Source organism: Phalangium opilio, unplaced genomic scaffold, assembly GCF_054372755.1.
Source record: "Phalangium opilio isolate 3A_F unplaced genomic scaffold, DU_Popi_V2 ptg000344l_1, whole genome shotgun sequence".
Lineage (NCBI taxonomy): Eukaryota > Metazoa > Arthropoda > Arachnida > Opiliones > Phalangiidae > Phalangium > Phalangium opilio.
The window spans coordinates 101,651-117,307 of record NW_028324227.1 but is presented as its reverse complement, the minus strand read 5'-3'; the positions used below and the strand labels follow the sequence as shown (position 1 = coordinate 117,307).

Here is a 15,657-nt window from a genome sequence, read left to right as displayed (position 1 = left end):
ACTTTAAATGGGTACCTTCATTTTGTCTCTATCATTTTAGGTTCAAGAGAAAGCCACCTACGGAACTCAAGCCCCACCACCTCTCTTGTCTTATTCCAGGATAAATATCCCCGAGTTATGATCTCCCGGGCCCACGTGACAAAGCGAAACAGTTTAGTGGCGAGGTATTCCAAGAGTCAAATATCGACCACAATGATCATTCTCGTAATGCACTGCCAAAGGCTGGCTGTTCTTTAGGCGGGTTATACTCCCCAACTTCCTGTTTAAATAAATAAAAAAGATGGCTGCCTTCGAATCGTACTAGTCTCGTAGTAGCTCGTAGAATTAATTTAGATGCAGTTTGAAGATTTTATATTTAATTCTATGCGACTAATGTTTTTCAGAACTATATGTTTCAACCTTCTATAGTTTAATTTATTTGTTTCAACATCACCGAAGCGAGAGAAACGTAAGTATTTTGAATAACAATTGTTTTTCATGATAATCGACCAAGGCTTAGGATTGTTTTCCTTGCGGTTTCGCGTTATTAAATACATATTTTGCATTTTTAATTAAGGGGAATCATTCTTAAATGCATAGTTCCATTGTTAATTTAATTAAAATTGAAAAAAACTACATAATTTCAGATTTTTCTTAACTACGGAGCACTGAAAGCCGTTGCTTATTGCAGTTTCAACGAACATCAAGAAGATTAGGAGTTAATCATTACACCCCCCCCCCCCCCGCCTTAATCAAGTCAAATTAACTCAAATAACGGTAAATAAACGTCATAGTAATTGAAACTAATCTCATTTTTATCTGAAACTCCCGTCAGAACATACTAACCTTGCATGTTTTTTTTAGGCTAAAAGATCTTCATCCCGTTCCGTTTCCACTGAAAATTTGTAAATAATTGTTATTAATTGGAGCATATCGGTAGCGGCAATATGTAACATGATTGATAGCCACCATTGTCATTATGACTTGATGATAAGGGGTGGGGCGAGAGCCTTTCGCCGCAAAAACGTCTCTCAATGGCGTAGGCTGTCTATTTAGCGCAAGTAGACATGGTAGTTTCCTATTTGATGATAGACAAAGCCCCGCCCATACCTTACCTTTTGTAGTTGTAAATAGACCATGCCCCGCCCTTACCTTACCTTTTGTAGTTGTAAATAGACCATGCCCCGCCCTTACCTTACCTTTTGTAGTTGTAAATAGACCATGCCCCGCCCTTACCTTACCTTTTGTAGTTGTAAATAGACCATGCCCCGCCCTTACCTTACCTTTTGTAGTTGTAAATAGACCATGCCCCGCCCTTACCTTACCTTTTGTAGTTGTAAATAGACCACGCCCCGGCCATACCTTACCTTTTGTAGTTGTAAATAGACGAAGCCCCGCCCATACCTTACCTTTTGTAGCTGTAAATAGACCACGCCCCGCCCATACCGTCTGTAGTTTTAAATGCTCCACGCCCCCATGACTTCAACCCTCTTTAATTGGAAATGATGAAGCGCAATTAGTACTATCGTGGGCTTTAGCTATTTAGTTCAAGGATGCACGGGAGGTTCTTATTTTCTGTTAGACGATGAAGCCCCGCCCATAGCTTCTGTAGTTAGTACTAGACCACGCCCCTAGATTTCGAGCCACTTTAATTGGAAACGATGAAGCGTTGTTAACGATTATTGTTTAAAAGTTCCCTATTTCCCTCTTAAAGGGACACGAAATTTGAGTATGACACAGTCAATTAGAATAACGTCACAGACTTTTGCGAAATCATTATACTCATTTAATTCCAATTCTTGCTCTATAGACTAAAATTGCAACCTCAAATTTTCAGAAAAGTGGCCAACTTATTGCGTTTCTCATCATTGGTATATTGCAAAAGAGAGCCGAGTGTAGTTGAAGGAACACTCTAGACGAAGCTGAAAACTCTTTGAAAGGAGGTAACGCGGTCGAAAAGGTTGGTTGATCACATTGAATATGTACTAAATAAGGTAAATAAGAGACTCTGGCTCGTCCATCCACTTTATAAATGTTTGAACATTCAAAGTAAAATTACGCTACATAAATCTATGATCCAACCCATCTTTAATTACGGTAATTTATTTTACAATATTGGCCCCAAAAAATACTTACATAGACTTCAAATTATACATAATAAATGTGCCAAATTAATATTACTCCGAAATAAGAGATCATCTGCCACAGAGGCTCTTAAAAACCTAAATTGGATGACCCTATCTCAAGAATATGAATATCAGCTATTAGTACTAATGTATAAAATCTATAATAATCAAATGCCAAAGTATATCCTTGATATGTTTCATTTAGTCGATCATAACTATAATACCCGCATAAATCTTAAAACCTTTGTTCTGCCATCAAAATTAACGACAACCAACTTGAAAAGTTTAAAAAACAGGGGAATCCAATCTTGGAATAACTTACCATGTGATATAAAAAATATAGCTAACATTAATGAGTTTAAGAGAGATGTAAAACAGCATATTTTTAATGTTTAACAATTAATTTAACTAACGGACCCCTTTGTAAACCAGTTTCGACTGAACAGGGATATCCAATAAAGCTTTAATTATTATTATTATTATTATTTAAAGGGACACGAAATAGAATAAGAATTAATGTTCAAATGTTGGAAATTAATTGGAACCAAAAAGAAGCAAATCATATTTTATTTCCTGCAGTTTCTTTTGCAAAGAAGGCTTCACCGGTGAATAAGAATTCTTTGGAATATGTCAAAGGCACCACGTGACTCCATGATACAAAGACTACCCAAGGAGTGAGATGGACAACAAAGTCCTTGTTATTCACGAGATTGCAACGCCGATTCTCCGAAGTATTAGTTTTTCGAAATAAAACTAACCAAGCTTCTTTGAACCAAGACTTTCTTTCGTCACGTCCTTATCATTATTTTCAACTCGCTGATGTCTTCTTTTCAGACCATTTAATACAACTACGGTGAGGTTTTTATTATTTTTAAAGTGTACATAATAGCTTAACCGTTAATTTGAATAATCTTAAATTGTTTTAGGTTTCCTTTTACAAAGGGTTTCACCGCAACACAATCCCAACCAGAAAATCCAGTTTTTCCCACTAATCTTGTGATTGATAAAAATTTATGGAACATTAATCGTTATTTTTAATTCTGTTTGTTTCAACCCCTTATGAGCCTGATTAAATGAATTTATTATAAGATTAAAATTAAAGAAATTTTAAAATAGTAGAAATTTTCCGTTTTCTTGCAAAATAATGAATCTAGAGTTTTCAATAAAATATTTAGAGTGAAAAGAGAGCGCTGTAATTGTTTCGAGGTAATAAAAATCTTTATTTTCTATTTAATTACAGGATTTGCTTCAATTAAAAATGAGAAATCAACATTAGCGACTTGGGGGAATTAGGCAACGGAAAACGAGTCTGTGAATAGGAGACGTCTTCATGGGGGACATGGACGTCTCGTTGATTATATCTATCAAAATAGTTATTATGAGAGGCTAAAAAACCATTTCCGCACTAAATCAAGGTAGATTTCAAGTTTTAAAAGAGTTAAAACAGCCATAATTGCATCCTGAAGCAGTACAGTAAGCAGACGACAAGACAAGAACAGCTGAGCTAGCCCTAGCAGCGATGAAAAACTTATTTACAGCCCGCCTTAATTACAATCTGTAATCGCTGTCTGCAACGTCGCCTGCTAGCGTGGAGATTCCTGAAAAACACTTTAGTTTACTTATTTATCTATTTTAAATTAAACTGGATTTGCGAATTGAACTATTACACTCGCGCTAGTTAATTACTTACGTCTTTAATGTTTAATTTTTATATTACGTCAAATCAGACTTAGAAATAGCACACGTCCACTGGTCCAAAACCAAGCCTTGACTAGTTTTTTAATTCAAAAAGTGGGGGTTACTGGTCCTCGGGACCAGTTTATTAATTACAAATCTATAGGAGAACAAAGGCTGGGACCACTCCGGAGACCGGTTTATTATTTAGGACAATAGGGGGGTCACTGGTCCCAAGGACTAGTTTAAAAATTATCCTTATTTCTAAGTCTGCGTCAAATATCTTCAAAATCATTTGCCGGTTACTGTTAGTCTGCAACGTCGTCTGCTAGCGTGGAGATTCCTTAAAGACACTTTAATTTACTTGTTTACCTATCTTAAATTAAACTGGATTTGCCAATTAAACTAATTACACACGCGCTAGTTAATTCCTTGCGTATTTAATGTTTAATTTTTATATTACGTCAAATATCTTCAAAATCATTTGCCTGTTGAAAATAATTTTGATTTATTTACAGCCCTCTTAACTTCGGGGTTTAAAAATAAATTACGCGATGTCTGAATCGTCGTCTGCTAGGAAAGTGATTCCCGAAAAACGTTTAATTTTTTAATTAAGAAATTAAAGTTAAAATAAAAGAAATATTTCAGATTTCTAAAGTGAATTCGTTGATTATTAACAGATTTAGGTTTTATATTTCATCTATATTGTACAAAGGTTCTCAACGCCCTAAACCCTGTCTATCCAATAAGCGATAGACTGAATATTCTTTATAGAAGTGCACTAACTAAAGTTAATATATTTTGTCTTGTTTTTTACCTACTTTCTAATTGCAATTTTCCCCTTTAATTTACTGTAGCCGTTCATAGTATTTATGTTCAGACTATTTCGAGTGAAATATATTTAATTTATTTAGTGAAATAGCTCAACAAGCGCTTGTCTTATGATCCTGGGACTACTTCCATTGGATTCCTCTTAGGCTTTTTAAGACAGATTAGACTAAACAAATTTAATTTAATTGCTGTTTTAATGCTAAATATACGTTGAAAACATGAATGTTATACAAATCCCGCTTTAGTTTTGGACATTTAGTATAATAATTAATTAACGCTTAGTTGTAGAGGGGTGAAATTGGCTCCATTGGAACTGTGAGGTCCGATTCATCCAGATTTCATGTAATTCAATAACTATCGAAGCTAATTACTATGACAACAAAATAAAATAACCGTAAAGCTACATTATGAAAAGTTCTCCCAAAAATACTCTTCGATCGAGATTTTATTCCAGTGTTGTAGCCCTAGAGGTTTCATGCATTTGGAAAGTTAAGGTTTTTATGGATTTATTTTGCGTTTCTTTCTTAATTACGGCTCGTATTTAGGGTCATTTAACAAGAAAAAGATTTTTCCTGATTAAATTCAGGCTCAGGAATCCGAAAAAAATGGTTTTAATTGCGTACGGTTTTTTCACGTACTTTTTTTGCATAAACTCGCGTGTTACAGTTCAATAACTTGCTCCAATATACCCAAAAACACATCACTTTAATTAAGATAAAACTAATTAAAGTCATTAAAGAAGAAACACCATATCAGGCGTTCAAGGGGCTAACCAACACAAATCAAACTCCATTGTAAGATATAAAACATAACTAACATTATTCTACCTAAAAAACCGTTGTGAAAATTAATTAAACTAATTTTAGACAGCAAATAATGTGTTTGAATTTTCCATCATTTCGAGCATTGGCAGCGTATGTTATTTTCCAATAGATATTAATACTTCTTTGCCACAGCCATGCTACTACTCGCATTCTGTTAAAAAAAAAAGATATTTTTTCTCTTTCGAGAAATATTTTTGCCTCTGAAGGGTACTAAAGTATTCATCCTGGGAGTCCTAGGAAAGGAAGGAGGGAACTCCAGCAAGGAAAATCAGACCAGATTAGGAAAACTGCATAACCGGTGTGCAAAAGTAATAGCTTGGTCCCATAAATATGAATCAGCCACGGCTGCAAGAATTACGGCAAATGTAGAATATGGTTATTACCTAGATATTCTGACATTTATGTTTAAAGTAAAAAATAACATTGCTCCGAACTTCATTTTACATTGGTTCCCACACCACAATACAAACCAGATGAGGGGAAGCGTCCTCAAATTTTATAACGAGCCTTTTAACTCTAAATATCGAGCTAAAAGCGTAAAATTCAACTAGGGTTGGTTGTTGAACTGGAAAAAACCAGTTGGAAGTCGCAACGGGGGTACGGAGAAAGAAAGATATAATACTAACAAAATATTTTTTCTCTCCTTTGAAAATAGAGAACCATCTCATCTGAAAGGTATCTTCGGAACCAGAAATTCGATTAGCCTGAAACTTGAGCTGATACATTTAAATTAATGTGGAAAAGTTTAAAATTAATTGCTCTAAGTTTAGTATTTTTAGAAAATTATTTTCAAAAGATAAAGTTAAATAAATTAGTTTTAGCTCTGGAAATTAGATCTCTCCTTTAACGTCAATTTCTTGTCTGGCTGGCTTCAAACTTGCCCTTTAATAACTTACGAGGCTGTTAATTAGTGAACGGTAAGTAATAAAGGATAGAACAAATTGAAAATTAATTTGTCCCTTAAAATTATTTGTATTTTATGAAATAAATGGTGTTTAATCGAGTCAAATGCGTCTTCTTCGGTGTGATTTATGTGATTTTAAGTATTTGGAATTGATTTGAATTATAATGGCTGGGACTAAACGAGGATTTGATGGATTTGCTAGTGATTTTAATAATAATTTGATTGAATTGATGATTTCTTGATTTGCCTGCTTTGTATAGTAATTTCACTGGTTTTTATAGTGATTTGAATGATTTACTATCTATTTCACTGATACGTGCCGCGAGTTGAACGATTTGATTGATTTCATAGCGATTTAAGTGATTTGCTAGATTCGGGAAGTGATTCGTGTGATATCAGAAGTAAATAGCAGGTGATATGAATAATTTGAAAACCCCTCGTCCCAAATCGGACAGACAAACTTCGCTTCGGTTTTCTCGCGGTGGTACGACTTGTTTTACGGAGGGTCTCGCGATTATTGACCTCAGTTTTTTCAACACTGCTTATCCCTCCCGTTACCGCTGTCTGCCCCCCTCTTTTTACGCAAACTTTAAGAACACAGACGTACGATACCAACTCAACTTAAAAGTGAACGCGTTAGCCTCTCTTATTCCTCCCTGCGCTTGCTGGCGCTATCTGCTTAGTCGCGTCCTAGACTAGAGAGGAAAAAGTTGGAAAAATAATCTTTTTTTTACTTCGTCCAGCGGTAGTGGCAGCGCCGTGACTTACTAGCGTTAACCTTACAGCAAAGTAAAACTGGGTGCCATTACTCGAAAACGAAATCGAACGAAATTCGTTATTTGGGCTTAAAAAATCATTTTAATTAATTTTAACCGCAATTTTTTACTGATTACCGTTAGTTACGAAGTCCAGCGTAGGATAGGGTTCATTTCGAGACATTTTGAACCTTAGAAGGGCGGATAAGGAGGGTTTTTCTCGTTTTATGGCTGTAATTAGGCCTATATTAATTATTCCGATATCGAGTTCGGGGTAGTTTTAGCCGACGAATCGATTGGTGATACGCGAATTGGCCTACAATGAACGAGGTGGCCAAAAACGTGGCTGTACAGTTCTGAAACCATTTTTTTCCGATTCCTCGCCTTAAAGTTAATCAGGAAATATATTTTCCTTGTTAATATACCTTAATTAGACGCCTTAATTAAGGGAAAAACCAATTTTTAAAACTCCAAATTTAAGCCTATGCAAACGCATCAGAAGTCTATGGATGACAGACTCGGTTGAAACGCTAGGTGAGAGAGAATTTTTCGCAATTTCAATTTTCGGTTATTTTTAATTTCCCATCGAAATTAACTTAATTAATTAAATTAAATACACTTAATCTGAATGATTAAAACCTCCTGATTCCGATGGTGCTAATCGCGTCTCTCTACGACTAAGCGTTAATTAACTACGCCATTAAACGTCTCGAAACGCAGCCGGTTTTTTCAGTTTTTTTTCTTTCCAACGTCTTTTTGCCTTTCTAATTAACATTACTTTAATCTTAATTAACCGATTCTGACGTAGAAAACTGTGAGGAATCGAATGAAAGTGGTCCAAATATCGTGCGACTAGCGGTTCATTCGTTATTGCGCTAATTAAGGCCATGTCCGTTTTTGGTTTCAACCTAACTGTGTTGCGACTATAAACGCTATAGCCTAAGGTCTGGCAGTAGATCCTTGGTATCGAGTTACGTTGATATTCGTTAAATAGAGTTTAAACCTTAATTATCTTGATTTTTAACGGAATATTTTTATCGCGTATTGTCACGTGACCCGTTTAGAGTGTCATATTGAAAAATCAGATTAATGGCGTTAGAAACGAGGTTTAAAACTGATTATTAATGTTCCTGATTTAAATTCCGCCGATTTCGATGAAACTGATTGCGATTATTTACTCATTTCGACTGATTTATCCATTTACAGCCTCTTTGTGCTTTTGCCGCCATTTTTCAAAATGGCGGGAAACTAGTGAGTGAGATAGGGCCTAAACTACTAACCCGATCTGTACGGGGTTACTCGAGTTGAATTCACCATCAAAATATCTACAAAATGACGTAGAGAAAGTTTAAAAATTGTTTATAGAATTTGCATAATTTAACTTTTAATGTTACAAGTTCGGAGGTCAATATTTCAAAACATATCAGATGTACGAACTCAAAACCAACATTTTCGGATTTCTCGACCTCTGTTTAGTTAATGCAATCAAATTTGAGCCATAATGTAAGTTTAATTAGGGTTTAAAATAGAAAATAAAAAAATTACAGAAATCTCAAATTCAAAAATACCGCCACAAGTATAGCTTGAGCGAGAATGGAAAACTTCATCACCGGAATCGCCTTCATTGTATCGTAACTGTCGTCGTGACGTGGTAACCTATAAAAACTAAAAACATTTATTAGTTAAAATGTCCAGTGACACCCCTTTAGTTTTAAAAAGCATTATTGGACATTAAAAATTAATTAATACGACGCTTTATGCTCTGTGCTTATTTCCGGTCTTATCCGCGGCCGAGCTGACTGCCTGGCAGCCTGTCGTACGCTGTGGTATTAAGGTCATGTTCCTTACGTGTTTGCGCTTGTATTTAGTTTAATTTAACCAAGTTCTCGCGTTAATTGCAATTAAAAATGGTTAAGAAGTGTACAAACCACGATTCCGTGAAAGAAACTCTCGTGTTTTATTCAGATCTATAGACCAAAGGTAATCGAAAAAGCAATGATTAAGGAAAAGAAGGACCAAGGTTTAAGCAATGACAGTAGGGCCAAGGCTTAGTTAGAACGGAAGATAGGCCTATTTAAGTGTAATTAAGACATTTTAATTTAATATTAGGGGCAACCCGCTGCTATAATGGATGTAAACAACCCCTCGGAAGTGCTTGGGGCGTCGTGTTATGCGAGTAGAAGCTGTTATCTTCAGTCAAACTCGAGAGACATGCGTGGCGAGTTGGCACTTGGCAAGGAGCTGTACAGCTTTCTCTGCTGAAAGATAACTTGGTGGGGGCTCACGCAGTTTTAAGAAACTCGAGAAACTGTTCGCTTAATGCCTGGTAAGTACCTCTTTAATTAATTATGGTGTCCAATTATTATAGCATTAAAATTGAACTAACTCCAAATGGTTTACGTTAGGCTTAGGTTTTATGGCTCGTAACTCTTGTTCTACAAGAGATACGGGGATGCCCTTTGAGTCCAATTTGTCCCCATCTAAGCGTACTATAAACTTAAGGCTAGAGACAAACAGGGGCCGAGTAATTAAGCAAAAAACGTGAGCAATAGAAATAGCGTTAGATTATACTTTGCAGGCTCGTAACTCTGTTTCTATCCTATAGTCCAACGGGGCAGTCTAAGAAGGCCAGTTTCAAAACTACTCACCAAGGGAAAGTCTATGAAGTTTCAAAAATACTCGCGGATGAAAGTCTATGAAAACTCATTCAAATTTGTATTTTTTTAATAAAATTGAAGGAAAACTCGGTGAAATTTTTTAATTCGGTTCTGAAAGCATTTTTTTCCTATTCCTCGACTTAACATTTATCAGGTAATATATTTTCCTTGTTAATATACCGTAATTAGACGCCTTAATTAAGGAAAATGCTCAACTTGGGGTTAGACTGTTACTTATAATTTTCACACTAAACTTTGCAGGTTCGTAACTCTGATATTTTTTCTCTTTCGAGAAATATTTTTGCCTCTGAAGGGTAGTAAAGTATTCATCCTGGGAGTCCTAGGAAAGGAAGGAGGGAATTATAAACCTAATGTGTTTACTGTCAACTAGGGTTGGTTGTTGAACTGGAAAAAACCAGTTGGAAGTCGCAACGGGGGTACGGAGAAAGAAAAATATACATATATCTTTTTTTTTTAACAGAATGCGAGTAGTAGCATGGCTGTGGCAAAGAAGTATTAATATCTATTGGAAAATAACATACGCTGCCAATGCTCGAAATGATGGAAAATTCAAACACATTATTTGCTGTCTAAAATTAGTTTAATTAATTTTCACAACGATTTTTTAGGTAGAATAATGTTAGTTATGTTTTATATCTTACAATGGAGTTTGATTTGTGTTGGTTAGCCCCTTGAACGCCTGATATGGTGTTTCTTCTTTAATGACTTTAATTAGTTTTATCTTAATTAAAGTGATGTGTTTTTGGGTATATTGGAGCAAGTTATTGAACTGTAACACGCGAGTTTATGCAAAAAAAGTACGTGAAAAAACCGTACGCAATTAAAACCATTTTTTTCGGATTCCTGAGCCTGAATTTAATCAGGAAAAATCTTTTTCTTGTTAAATGACCCTAAATACGAGCCGTAATTAAGAAAGAAACGCAAAATAAATCCATAAAAACCTTAACTTTCCAAATGCATGAAACCTCTAGGGCTACAACACTGGAATAAAATCTCGATCGAAGAGTATTTTTGGGAGAACTTTTCATAATGTAGCTTTACGGTTATTTTATTTTGTTGTCATAGTAATTAGCTTCGATAGTTATTGAATTACATGAAATCTGGATGAATCGGACCTCACAGTTCCAATGGAGCCAATTTCACCCCTCTACAACTAAGCGTTAATTAATTATTATACTAAATGTCCAAAACTAAAGCGGGATTTGTATAACATTCATGTTTTCAACGTATATTTAGCATTAAAACAGCAATTAAATTAAATTTGTTTAGTCTAATCTGTCTTAAAAAGCCTAAGAGGAATCCAATGGAAGTAGTCCCAGGATCATAAGACAAGCGCTTGTTGAGCTATTTCACTAAATAAATTAAATATATTTCACTCGAAATAGTCTGAACATAAATACTATGAACGGCTACAGTAAATTAAAGGGGAAAATTGCAATTAGAAAGTAGGTAAAAAACAAGACAAAATATATTAACTTTAGTTAGTGCACTTCTATAAAGAATATTCAGTCTATCGCTTATTGGATAGACAGGGTTTAGGGCGTTGAGAACCTTTGTACAATATAGATGAAATATAAAACCTAAATCTGTTAATAATCAACGAATTCACTTTAGAAATCTGAAATATTTCTTTTATTTTAACTTTAATTTCTTAATTAAAAAATTAAACGTTTTTCGGGAATCACTTTCCTAGCAGACGACGATTCAGACATCGCGTAATTTATTTTTAAACCCCGAAGTTAAGAGGGCTGTAAATAAATCAAAATTATTTTCAACAGGCAAATGATTTTGAAGATATTTGACGTAATATAAAAATTAAACATTAAATACGCAAGGAATTAACTAGCGCGTGTGTAATTAGTTTAATTGGCAAATCCAGTTTAATTTAAGATAGGTAAACAAGTAAATTAAAGTGTCTTTAAGGAATCTCCACGCTAGCAGACGACGTTGCAGACTAACAGTAACCGGCAAATGATTTTGAAGATATTTGACGCAGACTTAGAAATAAGGATAATTTTTAAACTAGTCCTTGGGACCAGTGACCCCCCTATTGTCCTAAATAATAAACCGGTCTCCGGAGTGGTCCCAGCCTTTGTTCTCCTATAGATTTGTAATTAATAAACTGGTCCCGAGGACCAGTAACCCCCACTTTTTGAATTAAAAAACTAGTCAAGGCTTGGTTTTGGACCAGTGGACGTGTGCTATTTCTAAGTCTGATTTGACGTAATATAAAAATTAAACATTAAAGACGTAAGTAATTAACTAGCGCGAGTGTAATAGTTCAATTCGCAAATCCAGTTTAATTTAAAATAGATAAATAAGTAAACTAAAGTGTTTTTCAGGAATCTCCACGCTAGCAGGCGACGTTGCAGACAGCGATTACAGATTGTAATTAAGGCGGGCTGTAAATAAGTTTTTCATCGCTGCTAGGGCTAGCTCAGCTGTTCTTGTCTTGTCGTCTGCTTACTGTACTGCTTCAGGATGCAATTATGGCTGTTTTAACTCTTTTAAAACTTGAAATCTACCTTGATTTAGTGCGGAAATGGTTTTTTAGCCTCTCATAATAACTATTTTGATAGATATAATCAACGAGACGTCCATGTCCCCCATGAAGACGTCTCCTATTCACAGACTCGTTTTCCGTTGCCTAATTCCCCCAAGTCGCTAATGTTGATTTCTCATTTTTAATTGAAGCAAATCCTGTAATTAAATAGAAAATAAAGATTTTTATTACCTCGAAACAATTACAGCGCTCTCTTTTCACTCTAAATATTTTATTGAAAACTCTAGATTCATTATTTTGCAAGAAAACGGAAAATTTCTACTATTTTAAAATTTCTTTAATTTTAATCTTATAATAAATTCATTTAATCAGGCTCATAAGGGGTTGAAACAAACAGAATTAAAAATAACGATTAATGTTCCATAAATTTTTATCAATCACAAGATTAGTGGGAAAAACTGGATTTTCTGGTTGGGATTGTGTTGCGGTGAAACCCTTTGTAAAAGGAAACCTAAAACAATTTAAGATTATTCAAATTAACGGTTAAGCTATTATGTACACTTTAAAAATAATAAAAACCTCACCGTAGTTGTATTAAATGGTCTGAAAAGAAGACATCAGCGAGTTGAAAATAATGATAAGGACGTGACGAAAGAAAGTCTTGGTTCAAAGAAGCTTGGTTAGTTTTATTTCGAAAAACTAATACTTCGGAGAATCGGCGTTGCAATCTCGTGAATAACAAGGACTTTGTTGTCCATCTCACTCCTTGGGTAGTCTTTGTATCATGGAGTCACGTGGTGCCTTTGACATATTCCAAAGAATTCTTATTCACCGGTGAAGCCTTCTTTGCAAAAGAAACTGCAGGAAATAAAATATGATTTGCTTCTTTTTGGTTCCAATTAATTTCCAACATTTGAACATTAATTCTTATTCTATTTCGTGTCCCTTTAAATAATAATAATAATAATAATTAAAGCTTTATTGGATATCCCTGTTCAGTCGAAACTGGTTTACAAAGGGGTCCGTTAGTTAAATTAATTGTTAAACATTAAAAATATGCTGTTTTACATCTCTCTTAAACTCATTAATGTTAGCTATATTTTTTATATCACATGGTAAGTTATTCCAAGATTGGATTCCCCTGTTTTTTAAACTTTTCAAGTTGGTTGTCGTTAATTTTGATGGCAGAACAAAGGTTTTAAGATTTATGCGGGTATTATAGTTATGATCGACTAAATGAAACATATCAAGGATATACTTTGGCATTTGATTATTATAGATTTTATACATTAGTACTAATAGCTGATATTCATATTCTTGAGATAGGGTCATCCAATTTAGGTTTTTAAGAGCCTCTGTGGCAGATGATCTCTTATTTCGGAGTAATATTAATTTGGCACATTTATTATGTATAATTTGAAGTCTATGTAAGTATTTTTTGGGGCCAATATTGTAAAATAAATTACCGTAATTAAAGATGGGTTGGATCATAGATTTATGTAGCGTAATTTTACTTTGAATGTTCAAACATTTATAAAGTGGATGGACGAGCCAGAGTCTCTTATTTACCTTATTTAGTACATATTCAATGTGATCAACCAACCTTTTCGACCGCGTTACCTCCTTTCAAAGAGTTTTCAGCTTCGTCTAGAGTGTTCCTTCAACTACACTCGGCTCTCTTTTGCAATATACCAATGATGAGAAACGCAATAAGTTGGCCACTTTTCTGAAAATTTGAGGTTGCAATTTTAGTCTATAGAGCAAGAATTGGAATTAAATGAGTATAATGATTTCGCAAAAGTCTGTGACGTTATTCTAATTGACTGTGTCATACTCAAATTTCGTGTCCCTTTAAGAGGGAAATAGGGAACTTTTAAACAATAATCGTTAACAACGCTTCATCGTTTCCAATTAAAGTGGCTCGAAATCTAGGGGCGTGGTCTAGTACTAACTACAGAAGCTATGGGCGGGGCTTCATCGTCTAACAGAAAATAAGAACCTCCCGTGCATCCTTGAACTAAATAGCTAAAGCCCACGATAGTACTAATTGCGCTTCATCATTTCCAATTAAAGAGGGTTGAAGTCATGGGGGCGTGGAGCATTTAAAACTACAGACGGTATGGGCGGGGCGTGGTCTATTTACAGCTACAAAAGGTAAGGTATGGGCGGGGCTTCGTCTATTTACAACTACAAAAGGTAAGGTATGGCCGGGGCGTGGTCTATTTACAACTACAAAAGGTAAGGTAAGGGCGGGGCATGGTCTATTTACAACTACAAAAGGTAAGGTAAGGGCGGGGCATGGTCTATTTACAACTACAAAAGGTAAGGTAAGGGCGGGGCATGGTCTATTTACAACTACAAAAGGTAAGGTAAGGGCGGGGCATGGTCTATTTACAACTACAAAAGGTAAGGTAAGGGCGGGGCATGGTCTATTTACAACTACAAAAGGTAAGGTATGGGCGGGGCTTTGTCTATCATCAAATAGGAAACTACCATGTCTACTTGCGCTAAATAGACAGCCTACGCCATTGAGAGACGTTTTTGCGGCGAAAGGCTCTCGCCCCACCCCTTATCATCAAGTCATAATGACAATGGTGGCTATCAATCATGTTACATATTGCCGCTACCGATATGCTCCAATTAATAACAATTATTTACAAATTTTCAGTGGAAACGGAACGGGATGAAGATCTTTTAGCCTAAAAAAAACATGCAAGGTTAGTATGTTCTGACGGGAGTTTCAGATAAAAATGAGATTAGTTTCAATTACTATGACGTTTATTTACCGTTATTTGAGTTAATTTGACTTGATTAAGGCGGGGGGGGGGGGGGGGTGTAATGATTAACTCCTAATCTTCTTGATGTTCGTTGAAACTGCAATAAGCAACGGCTTTCAGTGCTCCGTAGTTAAGAAAAATCTGAAATTATGTAGTTTTTTTCAATTTTAATTAAATTAACAATGGAACTATGCATTTAAGAATGATTCCCCTTAATTAAAAATGCAAAATATGTATTTAATAACGCGAAACCGCAAGGAAAACAATCCTAAGCCTTGGTCGATTATCATGAAAAACAATTGTTATTCAAAATACTTACGTTTCTCTCGCTTCGGTGATGTTGAAACAAATAAATTAAACTATAGAAGGTTGAAACATATAGTTCTGAAAAACATTAGTCGCATAGAATTAAATATAAAATCTTCAAACTGCATCTAAATTAATTCTACGAGCTACTACGAGACTAGTACGATTCGAAGGCAGCCATCTTTTTTATTTATTTAAACAGGAAGTTGGGGAGTATAACCCGCCTAAAGAACAGCCAGCCTTTGGCAGTGCATTACGAGAATGATCATTGTGGTCGATATTTGACTCTTGGAATACCTC

General features: G+C 35.1%; 3 long non-coding RNA genes across 15 annotated transcripts; 1 reads left to right on the top strand and 2 right to left on the bottom strand.

The window, feature by feature from the left end:
- Window positions 1-152: 152 nt before the first annotated feature.
- LOC149609868 (uncharacterized) lies at window positions 153-13,768 on the top strand. 10 transcript variants are annotated; one of them, XR_016376902.1, is made up of 13 exons: window positions 153-448; window positions 627-756; window positions 844-884; window positions 1,817-1,939; window positions 2,685-2,958; window positions 3,032-7,627; window positions 8,300-9,073; window positions 9,203-9,419; window positions 9,499-9,634; window positions 9,699-9,904; window positions 10,012-10,142; window positions 10,232-12,021; window positions 12,114-13,768. It is a non-coding gene; the product is annotated as an uncharacterized LOC149609868 (long non-coding RNA). The 10 variants fall into 10 exon arrangements; XR_016376900.1 differs by having other exon boundaries at window positions 844-1,049; XR_016376894.1 differs by having other exon boundaries at window positions 844-1,939; window positions 3,032-5,404; window positions 5,477-7,627.
- On the bottom strand, window positions 2,049-3,936 carry LOC149609869 (uncharacterized). Its single transcript, XR_016376910.1, has 2 exons — window positions 3,796-3,936; window positions 2,049-3,703 (listed from the first exon to the last, which is right to left on the bottom strand). It is a non-coding gene; the product is annotated as an uncharacterized LOC149609869 (long non-coding RNA).
- LOC149609867 (uncharacterized) lies at window positions 12,590-15,654 on the bottom strand. Of its 4 annotated transcripts, none has more exons than XR_016376904.1 (6): window positions 15,371-15,648; window positions 15,061-15,192; window positions 14,768-14,973; window positions 13,878-14,000; window positions 12,859-13,132; window positions 12,590-12,785 (listed from the first exon to the last, which is right to left on the bottom strand). It is a non-coding gene; the product is annotated as an uncharacterized LOC149609867 (long non-coding RNA). The 4 variants fall into 4 exon arrangements; XR_016376906.1 differs by having other exon boundaries at window positions 14,933-14,973; window positions 15,371-15,642; XR_016376903.1 differs by having other exon boundaries at window positions 13,878-14,973; window positions 15,371-15,654.
- Window positions 15,655-15,657: the final 3 nt, after the last annotated feature.